Here is an 18,416-nt window from a genome sequence, read left to right as displayed (position 1 = left end):
AGATTGGTTGCTCAAAGCCCCGTTCGACTAGTGTTGAACACTTCCAGGGATGGGGCATTCACAGCTTCTCTGGGCAACCTATTCCAGTGTCTCACTATCCTAATTGTAAGGAATTTCTTCCTTTCATATCATCGAAATCTATCCTCTTGTAGTTTTAAGCCATCACCCTTTGTCCTATCCCTACCTATCCCTGATAAAAAGTCTCTCTCCAGCATTCTTATAAGCCCCCTTTAAGTACTGAGAGGCATCAGTAAGGTCATCCTTAGTGCTGGGATTTCTAACTTGTGACACTGGTTCCCTGGCTAAAATGAAAATGAACTATAAAGCAGGCACCAACTACAATGGAAAAAGCTCCTCCAGACCAAGGTGGGCTTTGCCCAAGGCCAGGCTCAGGCTTCAGAACTATGATGCCCAAAATGAGGCTCAGGAGGCAAATAAGACAGCCACCTAGGTGGCAAAACCAAAAGAGATGTAGCAGACAAGGATCACTGCCAGGAGCAACTTGAATTTAAGGAGGATGTGAAGCAGTACCAATTTTGTTCAAGTGAGGATCAGCTACATAAAGTAGATAAATCCTGACATTGGCACCAAGAGAGAAGAAAGAATGTCTAAAGAGAACGGGTTAATAACACACAATAGTGCTACTCTTCACCAGGGCAATTGAACGGCTACTGTAAATAAAGCTATGGGAATTATTAGGCCTGAGGTGGTATCATGTATGCTTGTGGGGAACTGATATAATTTTATTTTAGTCTTTGCAAAATAGCTCTTGATCCTGGACCTCTCTTCCATCCTTTGAAACTGCATGTCCCGCAAGTTTTGCTACATCTGAGAAAAAATTCCCTAGTTTATGAATATCTCTTTCTATAGCCAGTCTCTGCAATACAGCCATAAATTAAACAAGCACACAGACCACCCACACTGCAGAAACAGCAACAACAAATACACTGCAATGAATGCATTTCTTTTTTTTTTTTTTAAAGACTTAAAATGTTCTGTTCATACAGATGTGTGATGACCTCTACGAGCTGTGTAACAGTGTAACAAACGGGTAATTTAGTTGCTCCACAAACGACAGATTATTGTAGTGTTTAAGAAAAGATGCCATCTGTAGCACGATTGCAAGTCACCAGATAGTGCTTTTTAGACGGATATGGAAGTTTATTTGAACTTAATGGAAGCAACTGACAAATTATGAAGTCCCACCTATTCTATACGCTGTAAGAAAATACAAAAATCAAAGATTTCTTTTTAGAAAATTATAACCACTTTCAGCAATATTGTATTATCTGAGCTATTTTCTCTGAAAAACAGAGTTCAAGTTTTCTGATGTTTCATAAGCCAGCTTATAAAATTAAGACTTTAGAGCCAGACGACAAGCCAACAATTATCAACTATTATATGGGATTACTTCTTAACTAAAAAGAACTATGTTTAAAGCTGTACAGTACTTTGGTTTCCTTATAAAGCAAATCCTTATTAAAAAAACTGAAAAGCAAGAAAGTGTTAAGTGAGATTCCAATCTTGGAGAAGACTGGAACAATTTCAAGCAGTGCGAAATACAGGAAAATAAATAACTGGCATTTAAAAATATTTTCTCTTCAGAGAAATTATTGGTCTTGAATATAGGTTTAACAAATTAGGAAATAAGTAAACCATATGAAATGTGCATTATCACTTTCTAGTCAAAGAATTCTTAACATGATTTAATTCAAAGTCTGAAAAATCTACAGCATACCAATCCCCAAACAATTTTGTCAAGCTTACTATGAAGTAAGCACATGGATATATAATTTTGAAACATGTCTGATATACTAGGGTTCCTAAAAAACGTCAATCACAACAGTCTTTTCTAAAGCAATATTCATTGCTTTCCTTAATGAAATTTCTATTTTCTTCTTTTCCTAAAAAGAGCTGGAAAAGGCAAAACAGCTAAGGACAGAACAGATTCAAATGGAGGATGAGGAAAGAAAACAAATCTATTTTGGCAGTCTATTTTAATCACGAACACAGAGCAGACAATTTCATTTTTCTTTCATCTCCTCTCATTTTCACTCAGCAGCCAAAAAGAAGCAGCAGATCTATTGATTATATGCATACTATGTTATTGCATGGGTGAGTAAAATCAAGAGATGAAATGGAAGGTAAGAGCGGCAGCAATAGCTTCAAGTTTGCATCTGAAGTATCAAGACTTGCCTGTAGCCCGGTCTACAACTGAACAAGCATAATACCGACAATGCAAATGAAAGATATCTGGCAGGTTACATGGAAACCTCTGCTGCCTGAAGCTAGTCTTCTTCACTGGTCTGAATGCTGTCTCCACACTTGGGAGTGAGACAGGAGGGAAGCACTATACTACTGAATTTGGCACACTCTGAAGCCACTGCGGGGTAAAAGCCAACTTTGTCAAAAGCCTTAATACTTAAAGATCTCTCAGAAAGCTAGTTTCTGTTTTTCAGCAATAATTTTAACTTGTTTTTTTGAAAGATGTGTATTCTCTAGTAAGAGGAAAAGAACTATTTTTATTAGTTTTTCTATGTAACAAAACAAAGACATTCCCAAAATTATGTGTATCAGTACAATGAGTTCATTAGAATTATTTACTATAGCATTATCATGTCATTTTTTTAATTTCACAAAGTTGGACCACTATAAAAAGCGGTCTAAACACTTGAAAATGTTGAAATCATATAACCACCCATGCACACATAAAAGGAATAAGTCACCAAAAGCACAGGTCTTTGCTTCTCAACTCTTCTTAACAGTTCCAAAATTCAGGCACACATCCAGAAGAACTTTCTGCCCCATGTCTGGTCAGTAAAGAAATTGAGGTTAACCTTTAATTTTTAATGTCACCTGCAGCCAGTGACTGCTTTTTCTAATGCAAGTGACAGATAAACAGCAAAACACTCCCAAGATGATACACAAAGCACCACACACCATAAGTGCATTTTTATTTTTATACCAACTCAATTTCTCAAATGGATAACCAATGTTCCTACTAATTTACATTAAGAATTGAGTGAGGCATGAAAATTGTTCTGATGCATAGGCTCTAATGTACTTCATAGTGTTCTGTACTTCATTGCAACACTGGAAAAAACTAACTACACTTAAAAGGTATAGAAACTACACATACAAACCCACAAGTACATATATGTCTTACAAAATCACTTCAGGACAGGTTTTAAATTATCCAGAGCAGTATGAAGGAAAAATAACTATTTAAAGTCATTGATAGAAGTTAGTAGAAGCAAAAAATTGTTCCCATTAAAATTAGTTTCCTGACCTTTAATTGTTGGAAGTTTGAAGTGTTTTCCTGTAGACCAATACTACTACTTTAAATCTACATTGCAGGGATTTCAACTTTCTAATTCCTTTATACAATTCAATAGTATCATCTTAAAAATTGCAAGGTAATTCCAAACTAAACAGAGGGAATATGGCAAATTGAGGTAATATAATCAAGCTATTTAAGGCAAAATTGGCAAGTCTTTAACAGCAAGCACCGTATCATTGCTAAACACTGCCATGTTGTTAATGTAAGGAAAGGTTTGAATTAGATAGTGAATTGCCCCTCCAGGTCGGGACTTAGGGCATATTATGGCAGAAAGCAAAGAAAAGCTCCCACTGATCCTGTCTATGCTTCATCAGCTCTGTGGAAGGCAGCCTTCAGTGAAGTTATCTGTCACTTTTAAAACTAAATACTATAGTCAATATTTTCACTTGTCATTTAAAATTTAATGCAGTAAAGTGAGGAGAAAAATATCTAAGTTTGCAAAATAAAATCATTGTTTCACAGAAAGAATATTTTAAATATTTTTTGAAAACTACAGGAAACACATCATAAACATTTTTATAAATGCTAAAAGGGTAACGAACATGAAGTAAGTTTTCGTGTTTCTTTGAAACCATGTTAAAATAAACTCACATAGTGGCAGGTGCTCAAAAACAAAGGAGAAAGTTGTGCTTAGAATGATTTTCTCCACACATTCACCAGTCAAGCAGCATTGGGATAAGGCTCAGGCACTGGCAGCAACAAGGAAGCTGAAGTAGTAGTCCTGGTTTTAGACTTCTGGAACTGACCTTTGGATGAAAAAATAAAGATGCTTGTTTAAAAAGAGCTAAAAACATTTTTAATTTTTAGTTTGACCTAAAGGGATTCAGTGACCTTAGGCATTGGATTTCTTATGGAAATTTCCGTATAACAAGTGACTGGAACTACTATTTTTTTTCAAGTCGTAAGTATTTTATGTAATCATATAACAGGAGAGATGGAAACAGCATGTAAGGTAATTCCACATGGTTCAACTTAGTTATTTTTAAGAAGTCAGTAATAGTAGAAAGAGTGCTGTATAGATTTAAAAGACATAAGTGCTTTAGTTTTACTATCTGGAAAACAATGCCAAAGTCTAACAACTTGAGTATTACCAAGACTTCTTCAGTTTTCGTCCTGAAATTTACATTAACCTGTAGTTCTTCACTATTTCTCAGCATTATTTTAAACTCCTCTTCCTGTGACTGACCTCCTTAAAAACATATATTTTACAAATTTCATTAACTTGATATTGTTACATGTATTTTCTAGAAAGTGGTTAATTCATTGTTAATAAAAACTGTACAAGGTTCAATAGCACACTACAGCTGGTTGTAAACACACTGAAAATGTTAAAGGCTATGTTTCTAAGAAAAAATTAACAAATCAAATTCCATCAACTGATCAACCATCTTTTATTATCTCTCTTTTAATTGCCTGAAAAGACACTTGTACAGCAATAAGAAAAATTGAAATAATGATAAAAAAAATCACTCTTGAAAACACGTTTATGCAGAATTTTTGAACTACTGTAAGATAATTAAACTCTATTCATGTAACTATGGGATACACTGCAATTTAAAAATATTTTTCCCTATTAAATATATGCAAAGCTAATAGTGTGAAATTGGAAATACTATCTTTCCCTTTTGAAAAGCTGGTACTTTGTTTCTGCAGTGTTTCCACTGAAAATACAACCATATAGACACATTTTTCAAAAAATCCTAGAAGACAGTGATTTTGCAGGTATGTAGCCAAAAAGCTCCTGCAACCTGACCACTGTTGTCAAAACAAATTAAATTGTAGTTAGGAATAAAGGATGAAAAACATTCTCACTTTGAAGGAATAAAATTTTGGGGTTCCTTTCGAAGAAATTAAATTAAATACAATTGTCTACACAGGAACCTATTAAACAGTTCCAATTAAATAATGGATTTTTTTGTTTTAATTTGGATTAGCATCTTAGTGGAAATATACTAGTATATAAATATATTTTTATTCTAGAGCATACTTTGAGTTATTAAGCCTGGCATTAAATTTTGTAACAAGATGTAATATATCTAATTCAAGAGGGCTCAGAGTATTCCTATATTACTTATTAATATGTTAAGTGAATGTTTGGACAATTGATTTCAACTAGGTTTTGTGACTAAAACATGTGACAAAATACAATTTTCAGATTACATAGTCCATTTGTCATAACTGCTGCTCTTTCTAATTTCCATAGGTGTTAACAAATTAAGCAAAAAAGCTGCACTGACTAAACAAAAAACAGTACCCAAGTCAGAATTCAAAAGCAACAATCAGCATCATTTATATACAGCCATTAGCAAAATATCATTACTGCTTTTCGTTGATGTTCTGCCTTTCTATTTCCTTCCTTTGCTTTTCATGCCCTCCTTTCTAGATTTTCCCCTTAAACAAACCCAAACCTGCAAATGAAGCACAGGATATGTTTATTTGCAGAGGACTTACTACAATGAGACTACAGTCTTTTGCTGAACTAATAATGAATAATAACAAATGTATTACTCAAATACTGCAACAAATCAATTGAGTCACACCTGGTTCCAATCAGCAACTGGTTTGCTTATACAGATCAATACATAATAATCCCGTAAACTCTTACCGGAACAACAGAAATATCCCCAGCAAATTACTTAAATAATGTTTACATAGCAAAAGAAATAGAAAATACTATTCTATATAAGCTCTGAAAATGGAGGTGATGACAATGCATTTCATACTAGTGCAAATACAGTGACTTTCACGTCATTCATACTGCTGTGACAACAGCTTGCAACAAGTTACACAGTGGAATGGTCTCGATCCCTGCACTGATGTATTCTGGGTGTTAAACAAGTAGAATAGAGTATGGAAAATGGGAAAAGCATGTCTCCCTATTTAAGTATTTGGACTAGCTGGAATCACGGCGCAGGCTTATAGAAAATACAAAGAAAATTATATCAGTGGAAATGAAAAAAAAAAACGATATGAATAAGTTACTGAAATAATGTACAAAAGCGAACACAGGATTATGCCAAGATTTCCATAACATGACATTAGATATAAAGATTATTTTTCTTGAAAAGTAAGAGAGAAAGTAACTTGACTACATGAACTATAAAGTATCAGTAAGCAGAAACAGGAAAGAAATGGCCTGTAGTTTAGCAAAGGTGATGACATTCACCCATCGACTACTCACTTTGCCTGAAGGATCCAGATTAGACATTTCTGGAACCTACATGGGAACTAAAAAAATCAACACCATGACAAAGGCAGACTACATGCCAGACTTCTTGAATATTATTTACAGAAAACAGTCTTAGAAACATGAAATTAAGAGCTTTCCTTACTTGTGCAGATAACAATTTTAACTTAACCTTCTAAATGGCAGTGTTTAAGAGAGCTACGTTCTGCAGCTAACAAAATAGGCACAATAGTATATACTTTCCAAAGGAGCCTTTATGATCCCCGTGGTCCACTAGTCCTAAAACTATGCTCCTGCCTGGAAGATTAGAGAACATAAAAAAATCACAGTGCTTTTCCACTTGTTCTCAGTAAGTCTTATTTCACTATATCACTATATTTTCCTTTGAAAATATTTAAAACTAAAGCCACTTAATAGGGCAAGGAAGAAGGAAAAGGAGTGGAAAGAAAGAAAAGAGACTATATCCATTTTGCTTTTGCCTGTTTTTCCTCCCCCAACACGCTTTCCCTCCAAAAGAAATCATGTAACCGAGAATAAATGGAGCAAATCATATAAATGATCCTGATACTCCACTGTTTCCATAAATACATGTGATTCCCTTCTCATCAAGATTCAATAGTGTTTCAAAGATCTATGCTAGATCTAAACCTGAATGCTTTTCAGTCTTTCCATGTAAGTACATTTTAGATTGCCCTGTAGTTTTGAATAGCCACATATTACCTTTTTGACATGTCCATCATAATCCTGTACCAGATTCAAAACCTAAACCTACTAAAATTGGCTTCAAGCTGTACTGAAAGAATTTTAAGAACAATACTTTGTTTAAAAACAGTACAGACTTAAGCTATGGAATTTGGCGACTAAACAGATTGCAGGAATGTCCCACTTCAGCATTGCTTCTCAGGTATACATATGCACAAAAGAGCATTTTAAGATGCTAGAAGCAGAGTAAGATACTTCCTTGTATAGGTCGATTAAATCAGTGAATACAGGAGCTGCTGCATTTCACAGTCTATTATTTATATGACAGAATGAAGATCTGAAAACATGAAATATAGCCTTAAATTATTCACTTATTCTTTTCACAAAAGGAGAAACCGTCAATCTAACACTACAAGACTTCAAGCATATTTCTAAAGGTTTCATGAAAATTGCCTTATTTATCAAAACTTTATTCCCTCCGTTTGTTCATTAAATACTGTAGCTTTGCATTAAGGTCAAGCAGTGTCAACCAATTACTGTTGTTGGAAAAGTCTTACTTCCCTAATACTCAAAGAAACCATGGTATATAGTGAATTATTTTAATAAGCAAACTGAACACTGTTTACCCAAAGTACATTTCAACCATAAAAATGTATTTTAAGGGTTTCTATCAGCAATCAATTATAGTACTACTTATTATCACAGAAGCATTAGGCATGATTCTTTGTCTGCTTAAATGCCAGACTGAAAAAATATACATCTATTTTAGCATAATCAGCAATATTCCGTTCTTAGCTCATGCTAAAAAAAAGCAGCAAAAAATTAAGTGACCTATAAAGCTAACTGAGAGGTAAAAGATAAAATATTGAATTTTTAAAGAAATAATATCAAATGGCATAAGCACTCTGTCTTCTTTCCTCATTTTCTATTGATGGGCAAGAGGGCTCAGTTCATGTTACACACCTGAAGAATATCCACACTGCTTTCACTGCTATAATTGTATGGTTTTATTTTATATTTTGCAATAGACAAGAACATGGGAACAACAGATGAATGTGTGGTGCATAGGTTTAGTAAAAACCAAGACCACCCATGGGCCACCATACCAAATACAAAGTCACAGTCATTCAGGACAGAAGGACAGAGTCCCTCTTGTCCCAATTCAATCTTTTCTCCATTTTTTCTCCATTTTTGTGACCTGCAGTTCAGCAGGCTAGAATGATGATTTTAGTATGCAATCACCTCTATCTTTACACTTCACATAAGCAAAATTTTGGATTTCATGTCCCTTTGGAACTGACCTGTTTACTCCTATTCCATCTGGTACATAAGATGAGTTAAAAAAGCATTTAACTTTTTGATGGTAACCTTTGAAATCTTACTGCTATGAGCACAAATGTGCCCTTCTGAAGTTACAAAACAAGCAAAACCAAATAAAATTTCTTCTACACATCCTGTCAGCTTGTCTCAGTAGAAAAAAGTTATTATTCAAGTCTTGCATCAGTGATCAATGAGACTTACAGTAATACAAGAAACACATACCGTTGCTACAAACAAGGAGGCGAGGAATAACATAAGAATGAAAAAAAACCCTGAAGACAGTCATGCCAAAAATTATGGAGGAAGACAGATGTAACAGAGTAGGATCTGTGGTCTCATTATTTCCAAGGGAAAGGAATAGGAAAAAGAAAAATCAAGAGAGAGAGAAAAGAAAAATAAAACAACAACCTTAAGAGAGAACAAGCCCTCTCCTGTCCCCCATGGGTAGGATAAGTCCTACCTGCAAGTCCCAGTCTACCACTAAAACCTGAAAAGATTTTAGAACCAATATAAAGTTAAAAGAAGATAAATTAACAATAATAAAGATCTCTTCAAACTCGGCTGAATTTCTTCACTGAAAAGGTGTGAACTGTTTTCATTGACGAGAGGTTAACAGTAGATGTGATACAAGCTCGACAACAGAGAGATTTTAAACATGTCCCATGTTACCATTGCCAATATAATGAAATACTGTCTAGACATCACCACCATAAGCTGGACACAAATACAACTGAAATCGGAGAGCAGTCATTACTGTAAAGAAATTTTCAACAGCTCTGTCAAACAGGGTATATATTTCAAATGGATCTGTGACATCAGTTTAGATTTGCTTCTACCTGGTATTTTCATAACAATCCCAGTGACTTGAAGGAAGTGTGGTTATAAAATCAGCAGATAATACAGTGCTGGGAGAAACTAGCAGCACCTCAGAGGATGGGATCTGATGCCTAAATTCCTTTGAAAACTGGGGAGATAAGGTCAGAAATCAACAACGTCATTCAATAAAGACAAATCTGAAGGGGTACGTTTAGAAAACATGGATCATAGACATGAATGTAAAAATGAACCAGCAATAAAACATTACACTGGGAATCTATGGATAAAGAATACAATTCAAGAGTAAATTTTATCATATCTTTCAAAAACCAATCTCACTGCAATAGGTTGCCAAGCATGTGATGTGTGTGTGGTTAGGAGTGTGCATGCATGCACATGCACATGAAGACCTGATAATTACTTTTTTCCATCTCTTACTGTGCTGCATACACTTTTGGATATCAGAATTCTTGGAAAGATGTAAGCAAACTATGAAAAGTCAGCTGGAGTGTGACTTCTAGGAGTGCTAGGGTATTTCACTCACTGAAACTTCTGAAGAAAAGGCTTAACCAATGTACTTGATCTTGCTGCGGGAAAGACTGAAAAATATGGTAATCTGTGATCTCCCAGGCAATACACTTCTCCAGCTTCAGTCCACCTGCCACAGCTAACCCCAGTAAGAGATGGAAAGCTGTTGCTGCTTAACAGCATAAGCTCTCTCACTTACCTCCTGTCTTCAGACTCCCATATTAAAAACCAGCTTCCTTTGCTACCAGACAGGTAGAGATAAGACTATTACTCTGTGTAGTTGCTTTCAAACTTCTTTGACACGAGCCAATACAAGACTGAGCACAACTGTTGGTAACTTTTCCTGTTTTATCATTCTCTGCCTAAAATTACCTAGCAATTCATGTCAGAAAAAATGCATCATTGATCATTTTTTATATTACATGTGCCCTTAAATAGAGAATGAACAGTTTTGTATATGAAAACCTAACGTACAAATAGTACATTTAAAGAAATTATATTATGACTTGCACATGAAAAAATGTTTTTAGAGGGACTCCTTTCCCTCTGCTGGCTTCTTCAGCGACTTCTTCATGGATAGTTCTTAATGATTCCTTACTTTATGTCCAGTAATAATAATTGCAAAATGAAAGTGGCATGCTAATCAACAGCTCTTCTGCAAATTAGAGAACAATCTTCAGCTTTATGAGAGTTGTCATTTCAGTATAGCAGATCAAAAGAAATGGATCTTCTGTACTGATGAAACCATCCATGTGAGAACAGAGAGAATAAGCTCTGCTTTTCTAGATCCATCAGCTCTACTGGATAACACTAGCCAGCAGTGGGAGATATGGAGGTGGGTTGTAAGATAAGGAACAGGCTAGAGGCAAGAAGAGCTGTTATAATTATAGCTGGGAATACAGAATTTGTTAAAGGAAGTCTACTGTATAATTACATTTGAAAATTTAGCAAGATGCCCAGAGGCTGGCTTGCAGCTGTCAGGAACTGGTAACGCTCAAGTTCTGCTCAGGAGGCAACAACTACTGCAGCTAAGCACATCTCTCCGTAGTTGAGCCGACTTTGATAACGTAAAGAAATGACTTCAGCTAAAATTAGTAAAATTACAAAACACGTGAAATTATACCTATTCCCAGTAAAAAGTGCCCAGAGATTGGGCATTATTTTAAAGAAAATGAAATGTAAATATGCCAGTTTTGATACATATATTTTTGAATGAGTGACAACGGTAGTATTTTATGAATTGCATATTATATTAAATAACAGTTAAAATTCAGGTGTTTTTCCAAGATACTAATTCATAATCAAATTAATCTCATCTACAGATTAGTATCAGTTTGCATACAAAGTCATAGTTCTCACTTTGGTTTACCTGGCCAAATCAAAACTGAATGAATAAGTGAAATGCAGACAGAATGCAGGATTAAAAAAAAAAATAAATCTGTGCATCTGTTTCTTCATTGGATTTAAAGCTGAATTGATATTCCTACTGGAAAACAAACAGTAAACTGCAAACACTTACCCAAAGTGGTAATCTGAACACAAACCAATAAGTATTAAATATGATAAATACATTTTGGGAAAAAAGGTAGGATTAAACAATCAAAAAAAAATGCTCTTTTGATATGAAGTTAATGATTCTACTTAAAAAAGTATATTCTGCTAAATCAAATATTAGCAAATTAAGTGCTGAACATGTTGGAAATTATCATCACTGTAAGTATTACTGGTGTTTATTTTAAAACATCTGGAAAAAGAACTGAGCAAAAATCATGATGCAGTCATAAATTTGATCAGATCTGGAATATTGGCAGAATCCAAAATTATGTTGTCATATTATCACTGCAATAAAAAAACCCCCACGCTCTAGAAGAGCAGAGGCTGCAAGCCTAAATCAAAACTTTATAGTAGAATTACTTCTAAATGCTATGACAACTGCTTCTTTTACTTCAAACTTACAGTTCATAGGTAATTTAAATATATATATCTATCTATTTGGCATTATGGACTGTAAGAAAAACAAACTAGGGTCAATTCACCTTTAATTAAACAAGCTACTGCTTCTATTTTGAAAAGGTGGAGATTAAAGAAATTGGAAATCCTTGAATAACGTCTAAGTGCTGAAATCATAAGGACAGGCAGCAGATCAACTATTCCATATTTGCTCCACCAGCCTAAAGATATTCTTGTTTGATGCTTCAATATTATAATCAGCTTAAATACTACAGCTGCCTTTTCTACAGAAAGGTAGAACTATTTTCTAAGTAACACAGGCTTTGGTCACTTGGAAAAATGTTCTCAACACCGAACAAAAGGCTCTCTTCTGTGCATCAAGCCCGGCTTTTGCTCAGTGTAATAAGACTGTAACAGGCCTGATTTTTGCAATCTACAACATTTCACTGGGGGAGTGGTGAGGGAAAACAACTCCTTAAGAAATCACCAATTTAATATAAATTTCCTCTAATTTTCATTAAACGAAGATAGACGTTTGAAGGATGATCATTCCAACTGAAGAGAGGCACCTATTGAACATACAAGGTTTCAGTTTCGTTTGACTTTTACAAAAAACTGATCTTTAAAACTTATTCTTCCTTTACTTCAATTTAAAGTAAAATATTCACTTGAAAATTTAGTCTCTGAAAAACAGAGAAATTAAATTTAAATACTGTTTTTAAAAGGAGAAATTAAAATTCATTTTGAAAGAAACTTCAGGAGACAGTGACCTAGGTTTTATTCAAGTATAATTTTCTCAGGACTTTCTAACTCCAAATATTTAGAGCCCAAGTCAATTCCACTTGCAATCTCTGTGCAACAAGAAAAGAAATAAACCCAGCTTCATATTGATTTCCTTTACTTCAAGCATAATAGTTTCTTCCTATGTTGACTTCTGTCATATTCATCTATATTACACTATATAATGCAGCTTTAAGTACTTCAACGATCTCTTCAGGACTGTACAGAGAAGAATTCAGTCTTTAATCTAAAATATTACTGTAGAAGAACAAAAGCATTTTCATTAAATAGTTAACCTTATGTATAAACAATTCCACAGTACAATATAAGAAAACAAACTACATTAAATCGCTGATAGTTGCACATTCTTGCTGTTGTTCTAGAGAAAGAAAAGCCTTTAAACTTAATATTGATTTTGAAAGAAAAAAGTGTGTCTTATATGGAATTTTTCTGTAGATTCTGATGTGTAAGCACAGAAATCTATAAATCTAGGGGCACTTTTACCTTTAAGACACAAAAAAAACCCCAAACATAAAAACAAAACAGAAGAAAAAAAGTCAGAATTAGCTTCCTTGCTAGTACACAATGTGAAACAAATTTGTAGAAAATGCATGCTTACCAAGAGATGAACCTTTAAAGCAAAAGGCTTTGTATGGAAATAAAATTTTCCAATACAATTGACAAGTGCAAGTTCCCCATCTGCCAAAAAATAAATGAAATCTGGCTGTAGTTCCAAGCAGCTCTACTTATTTTTAAAACGCTTCTGCAACTTGATGTCCCTATCATCACAAGTGCGGTGTGCATTCAATATGGTTTTAACACACAGGGAAGCACAATAACACACCTTGAATGATAGGTGCTGAAGACCGGTCCTGCTAAAACTCAAAGGCTGTGAATCAAAAGACAGCCTGCTGATCTTACTACTGTACCTCTGCCAAAACTTGGTTTGGCTCTGCACATATATGTACATATATATATGTAAGAGACTGTCCTATCTTTTAGATTATAACCATTTTTAAAAAGAGTACTTGACAGTTTTATGTTTTAGGTAAGGAAAAATACAGGAAAGGCACATATCTGTTGCAGCAAGTCCAGAGGAGGGACACCAAAGATGATCAGAAGGCTAAAACACCTCCCATATGAGTACAGGCTGAAAGAGTTGGGAGTTGCCCACCTACAGAAGAGAAGGCTCCGGGAAGATATTAGAGCAGCCTTCCAGTACTACAAGGAGGCCTACAGGAAAGTTGAGGAGGAGCTCTTTATCAGGGAGTTCAGTGATAGGACAAGAAGTAATGATTTTAAGCTGAAGGATGTGAGATTTAGATTAGATATTAGGAAGAAAATTTTTACTGTGAGGGTGGTAAGGCCCTGGAACAGGTGGCCCAGTGAGGCTGTGGATGTCCCATCCCCGGAGGTGCTGAAGACCAGGTTGGATGAGGCTTTGAGCAACCTGACCTAGTGGAAGGTGTCCTTGCCCACAGCAGGGGGGTTGGAACCAGATTATCTTCATGGTCCCTTCCAACCCAAACTATTCTATGGTTCTATGACTCTACGAATTCTGACTTCTTTTACGGTTATTACCACAGGCATCCATAACACATGATACTTTGTGTTTTCATCCTCCTTTATTAGCACTGATCTCTGTATCTACCCACCAAAACCAGCAATTTTGAAAAAACAGTGAACAACACAACTAGATATTTTAAGTCAACATTTGCTAGAGTTTTAAGACATTTGACCATTTGTATAAGATTCAAGTTATCCATCCTCATGAAGGCGTACTTCAACATAATAGTACTTACAATGGGAAGAAAATAGCCTACTGTGTCTAAAATTGCTTTCAAATATTTTAAATAGTTTATCTCTTTTCTTCATAAAATAGGGGGATGTCAAAGAGCATATAACAATTCCTGAGTTAAGGAAAGAAAAACAAGAATGCACATTATATATAAAGTAGTAATAGGCAGAGACAACTTCACTAAGCTGTGACATGTGACATCTGGAAGACTATTATCATAATAAATGGGAAAAGTAGGCGAGATTCTGTCAACAGCAAGGTATGAAGAAATGCATCTTCATCAGAAAGACAAACATATCTGCCTTTAACAAACAGAGGTCAAACTGAAATTCCAGTATCTACGAGCTAAATATTTTCACTTTTTCACTTTATTTTCTCCCCTTTTCTTTTTGATTTTAACAGTTTCACTGAAGCATAACATGTCTTCATTTATCAGAGATATGTATTTATGCAAGTTAATTTCTTTTTAGAGACGATAAATTAAACTTGCTAATATCAGTGATGGAAAACTCACTAGAAACAGCCTATTACTTCTTCACATATTTGCGAATCTCTAACTAGGCAAAATAGTAACATAGATTGTCAAACAGCAGTCTAAACACACTATGCATTGATTTGTGACTCAAATTGGTATACACGTGCAGGCATCACCCAAGTGTTGAAAAAGCTTCACCTCTGCAGTCGAGCAGCTGAATGGTAAAACCATCTTTATGATCCTGGGGATCTTATCATGTATTTGATGGTATGTGCACGCTACAAAAATATTTCCTCATACAAAAGAAAGAAGAGGGGAACAGTGACTTTCTATTTTGCTCCATCCTTTACTTTTCAATTTCATGTCGTCAGATCAGAACAAACTAAGAAAATCATCATAAAATTCTTATTCTACAGGGACTGAAAATTGCCCTTGAGTGCTTTAAAAGAAGTTAGAATATTGCCTTTTTATTTGTCTAGAAGTATGACCTAATTTATATTTACACCTTTCAAAAGGAGATATATACCTGCAACGTTACATTTACCTGATGGTAACAATTTTCTGCTTGCCTGCACAAAAGTAACAGAGTAAGCAGTCAAGTTACAACACAATGATGGGTTTTAGTAAGAATCATAGCTGGAAGAACTCAGGGAAGTACATGGAAGAAGTATTTGTTTATTATTTTTTTTTACTTGCTTTTGAAATGAAAAGTTACTCAGAAAAGCAAACTCTCTAGAGGTACTGAAATATAAAATTTTGAAAAATTTAATTTTAAAGGCGGAATATTTAGGGTTCCTGTATTCCTAGATATCCGTTTGCTTGATGCCTTGTTAGTTTCAGGGTCCCTCCAATGCCGTGCTGGTGAAGACAGTTCGTATAATGGTACGTACATTTAAACACTTTCAAGAAATTAATGAGTGATTCGGCACATATTTTCAGATTTCAGTAGAAGCTGATGGCATTAAGATACCAGAGAGATTGATTTGGCAATTATCTCTCCATCTCATGTGTAGTCTCACTTCATAGTATTGTCTCTTGTCAACACATAAATGAGGATCCTTGAAGTGTATGGATGGAAACCACAGAAAAGTTGCAATTTCAATACACTTTATGAAATGCATGACAGTTTAACACTGATACAAGCTGATCTAACAGGAGACTGGCCCAAACAGATATCCCTTTTCATCTCCATCACTGCCTTCCTCCAGAAGATCAGTTTCTGCTGTGAATCAGCTTCTGCACGACCCCTCCCTCTCCCCTCATTCTCTGACAAAAGTGCCTGGAAACTCAAACCTGTTCTAAATTTCTTCAGGCGTAAGAAGATGGAGCATGTAGAAAGATCAAGTAATACAGTAAATACATCCATAGAAAGAAAGTGGAGATCTCCTTATACATGGGTTCAAAGGCCACTTTGCATGGTTAAAATTCTGCTATATCAATTTTATTGTTTTCAAGTCAACTATCACAAGCACCTGAAATGTAAGATAAATAACTTCAGAGTTGCTGTTTTTTCTTTAACACAAATCCAAATGACTGCATAAAAACTTGCACAAGAATTTAGTAGAGGAGGATGAGGACACCTAATGCTGTGTTAAATTGGGGTGGGGATGATGTCAGTGAGCTAGAGCCCAGATTCCACGCTTGATATTAGGTTTTGACACTCATTCTTCAGAAACTGAGCAAGTTACTTCCTTCTGAAAGCAGTGAGTGGCACCTGTAATTTGGAAGTACCACTTCCCATTCTGTAGTGTAGCACAGTTGCCATAGGAAAAGGTGATTACAAATGGACTTAACACAGTGCTGTATACATTTATGGGACTGAATCTGGGTGTTTACTGGTCTTCCAGTAAGCAACAAAAAAGGAAAACAGAGATTAAACAAAATACAAAATCACAGTAGACAGTATGTAGCGATAAATACTGACAGCCAAAGGATAACAATTTCAGTTCATGACAACTCGCTGGTTTTGAAATTTTTTCATGACCAAAATTGAAATAAGAAGACTGCCTAATGAACATCATACGGCTGCATCACACTTCGAATCTTGGTTACTAAAAGTTTTAACTAAAGATCCAAGTTTAACTCACTATGCTGTCTGACTCAGAGCACAATTCTGCATCCTGAATCAGTCCAAAAAAAGAAGACAGATTTGCACATGGCACATCCCAAAAAACCACAGAAGTTGTATAGAGGCAGGCTCGCTCTTTCTGTCTTAAAACTCTTTCATAGATGCTTTCTGGAAAGAGACAGGTCTTTGCACAGTTTAATACCACTACCCCTCAGCAAATATGTATTGTCCATCAACTCTACTAGAAGTGCAAAGAAACTGCGATTGCTTTGCATAATCTGATAAAGAAATACTCCTGACTTCACCATGTTTCTCAGCAGCAGAAGCAGCACATTTCTGATGCTGAAGGCAAGGAATTTGTCAGTCTACATCATTAGGGTTTAGTGAAGTTTCTCCAATAGATCTAGAGGGAGCACAGATAAAAATTAACCACAGGAAAAAAAAGAAAGTCACAAGTAACAAAAAAAAGACAAGCTTTCGAAGTTTTCAGCAGTCAGCTAAAAGTCTCAGTGATTCCATTTCAGCATTTGGGGTAGGCAGTACTAAAATGCAAGAATTTTTAAGGCTGAGAAATGGTTTAAGAGTCAGTACACTAAAAGCTTTAGACTCTGATCTGGCTGGCAACATCACCTTTGTCATTTCAAGCACTTGCTACTCAAGTTAGAAAGCATTTCACAAATCATGTGTTAAAAGAAAAACTGCATGAATTTGCTACCCTAAGCTGTCCATCTTTACTAAGAGACCTTTCATTCAAAATAGCCGTTATACTGTGTTTGAGAGGAACATTAAAATTAAGATCTGTAATTAAATACAGCTGAGAATTGAAAAACAAGAAGTCGAAATCATTAACTTACAGATACAAGAGGAAATAAGGTACAGAAGTTAAAGGAATGGAACACAGTTTATTTCAATATATTTCATGTGTTTGTTTTCATTTTACAAATCCAAATACAATGACAGGTATCTCAAACTTCATCCACAGAAATTATCCAGAATTATGAAAACATTACTATTTCATCATTCATGCTAAAAAGCCTCAATTTAAGCTCATCTGCTTTCGGAAGGGAGGGGGACAAAGACTATATTTGTTGACTCCTTAACATAAACTTACAATTAATAAGGTAAACTTGAAAAACCTGGACATTCAATCACAGTAACCTGAATTGCCAGGTAATAGCCTAGAAAATAGTAGATTTAGTGCAGATTTTGCTTTGTGACATAAAGTTGTTGATAATACATTCTTCAATGAAGAAAAATTGAATTATAGCCTTAGAGTGGTTTAATTTGGTACAAATTTTGAATAATGTTATATACATTTCCAAAGCAGATGCTAAGAGACTCTACAAGGACACTCGGCTCAATCAGAAGCCAGATTAAAGTTCCATCTGGAATGAAACAGTTCCATAGCTCCATTACAATTCGCAGTCACCAATGTCAGACTCAAAAGTTGGG

General features: G+C 35.0%; 1 protein-coding gene across 7 annotated transcripts in view; it reads right to left on the bottom strand.

The window, feature by feature from the left end:
• Positions 1 to 18,416, bottom strand: part of TBC1D5 (TBC1 domain family member 5) — a 319,581-nt gene that overhangs the window by 252,976 nt on the left and 48,189 nt on the right. For 5 of the 7 annotated variants that reach the window (XM_054057267.1, XM_054057266.1, XM_054057270.1 and 2 more), the window contains exon 3: positions 3,932 to 4,086. The exons of the other annotated variants lie outside the window; for them this stretch is intronic. The gene's annotated coding sequence lies outside the window, so the exon portion shown is untranslated. The remainder of the gene's footprint in view (positions 1 to 3,931; positions 4,087 to 18,416) is intronic. 7 annotated transcript variants of the gene reach the window in all.

The sequence above is a fragment of the Cuculus canorus genome, chromosome 2 (assembly GCF_017976375.1).
Source record: "Cuculus canorus isolate bCucCan1 chromosome 2, bCucCan1.pri, whole genome shotgun sequence".
NCBI classification, from domain to species: Eukaryota; Metazoa; Chordata; class Aves; order Cuculiformes; family Cuculidae; genus Cuculus; species Cuculus canorus.
Note: the sequence above shows the minus strand (reverse complement) of the source record. Positions and strands in the feature narration are given on the sequence as shown.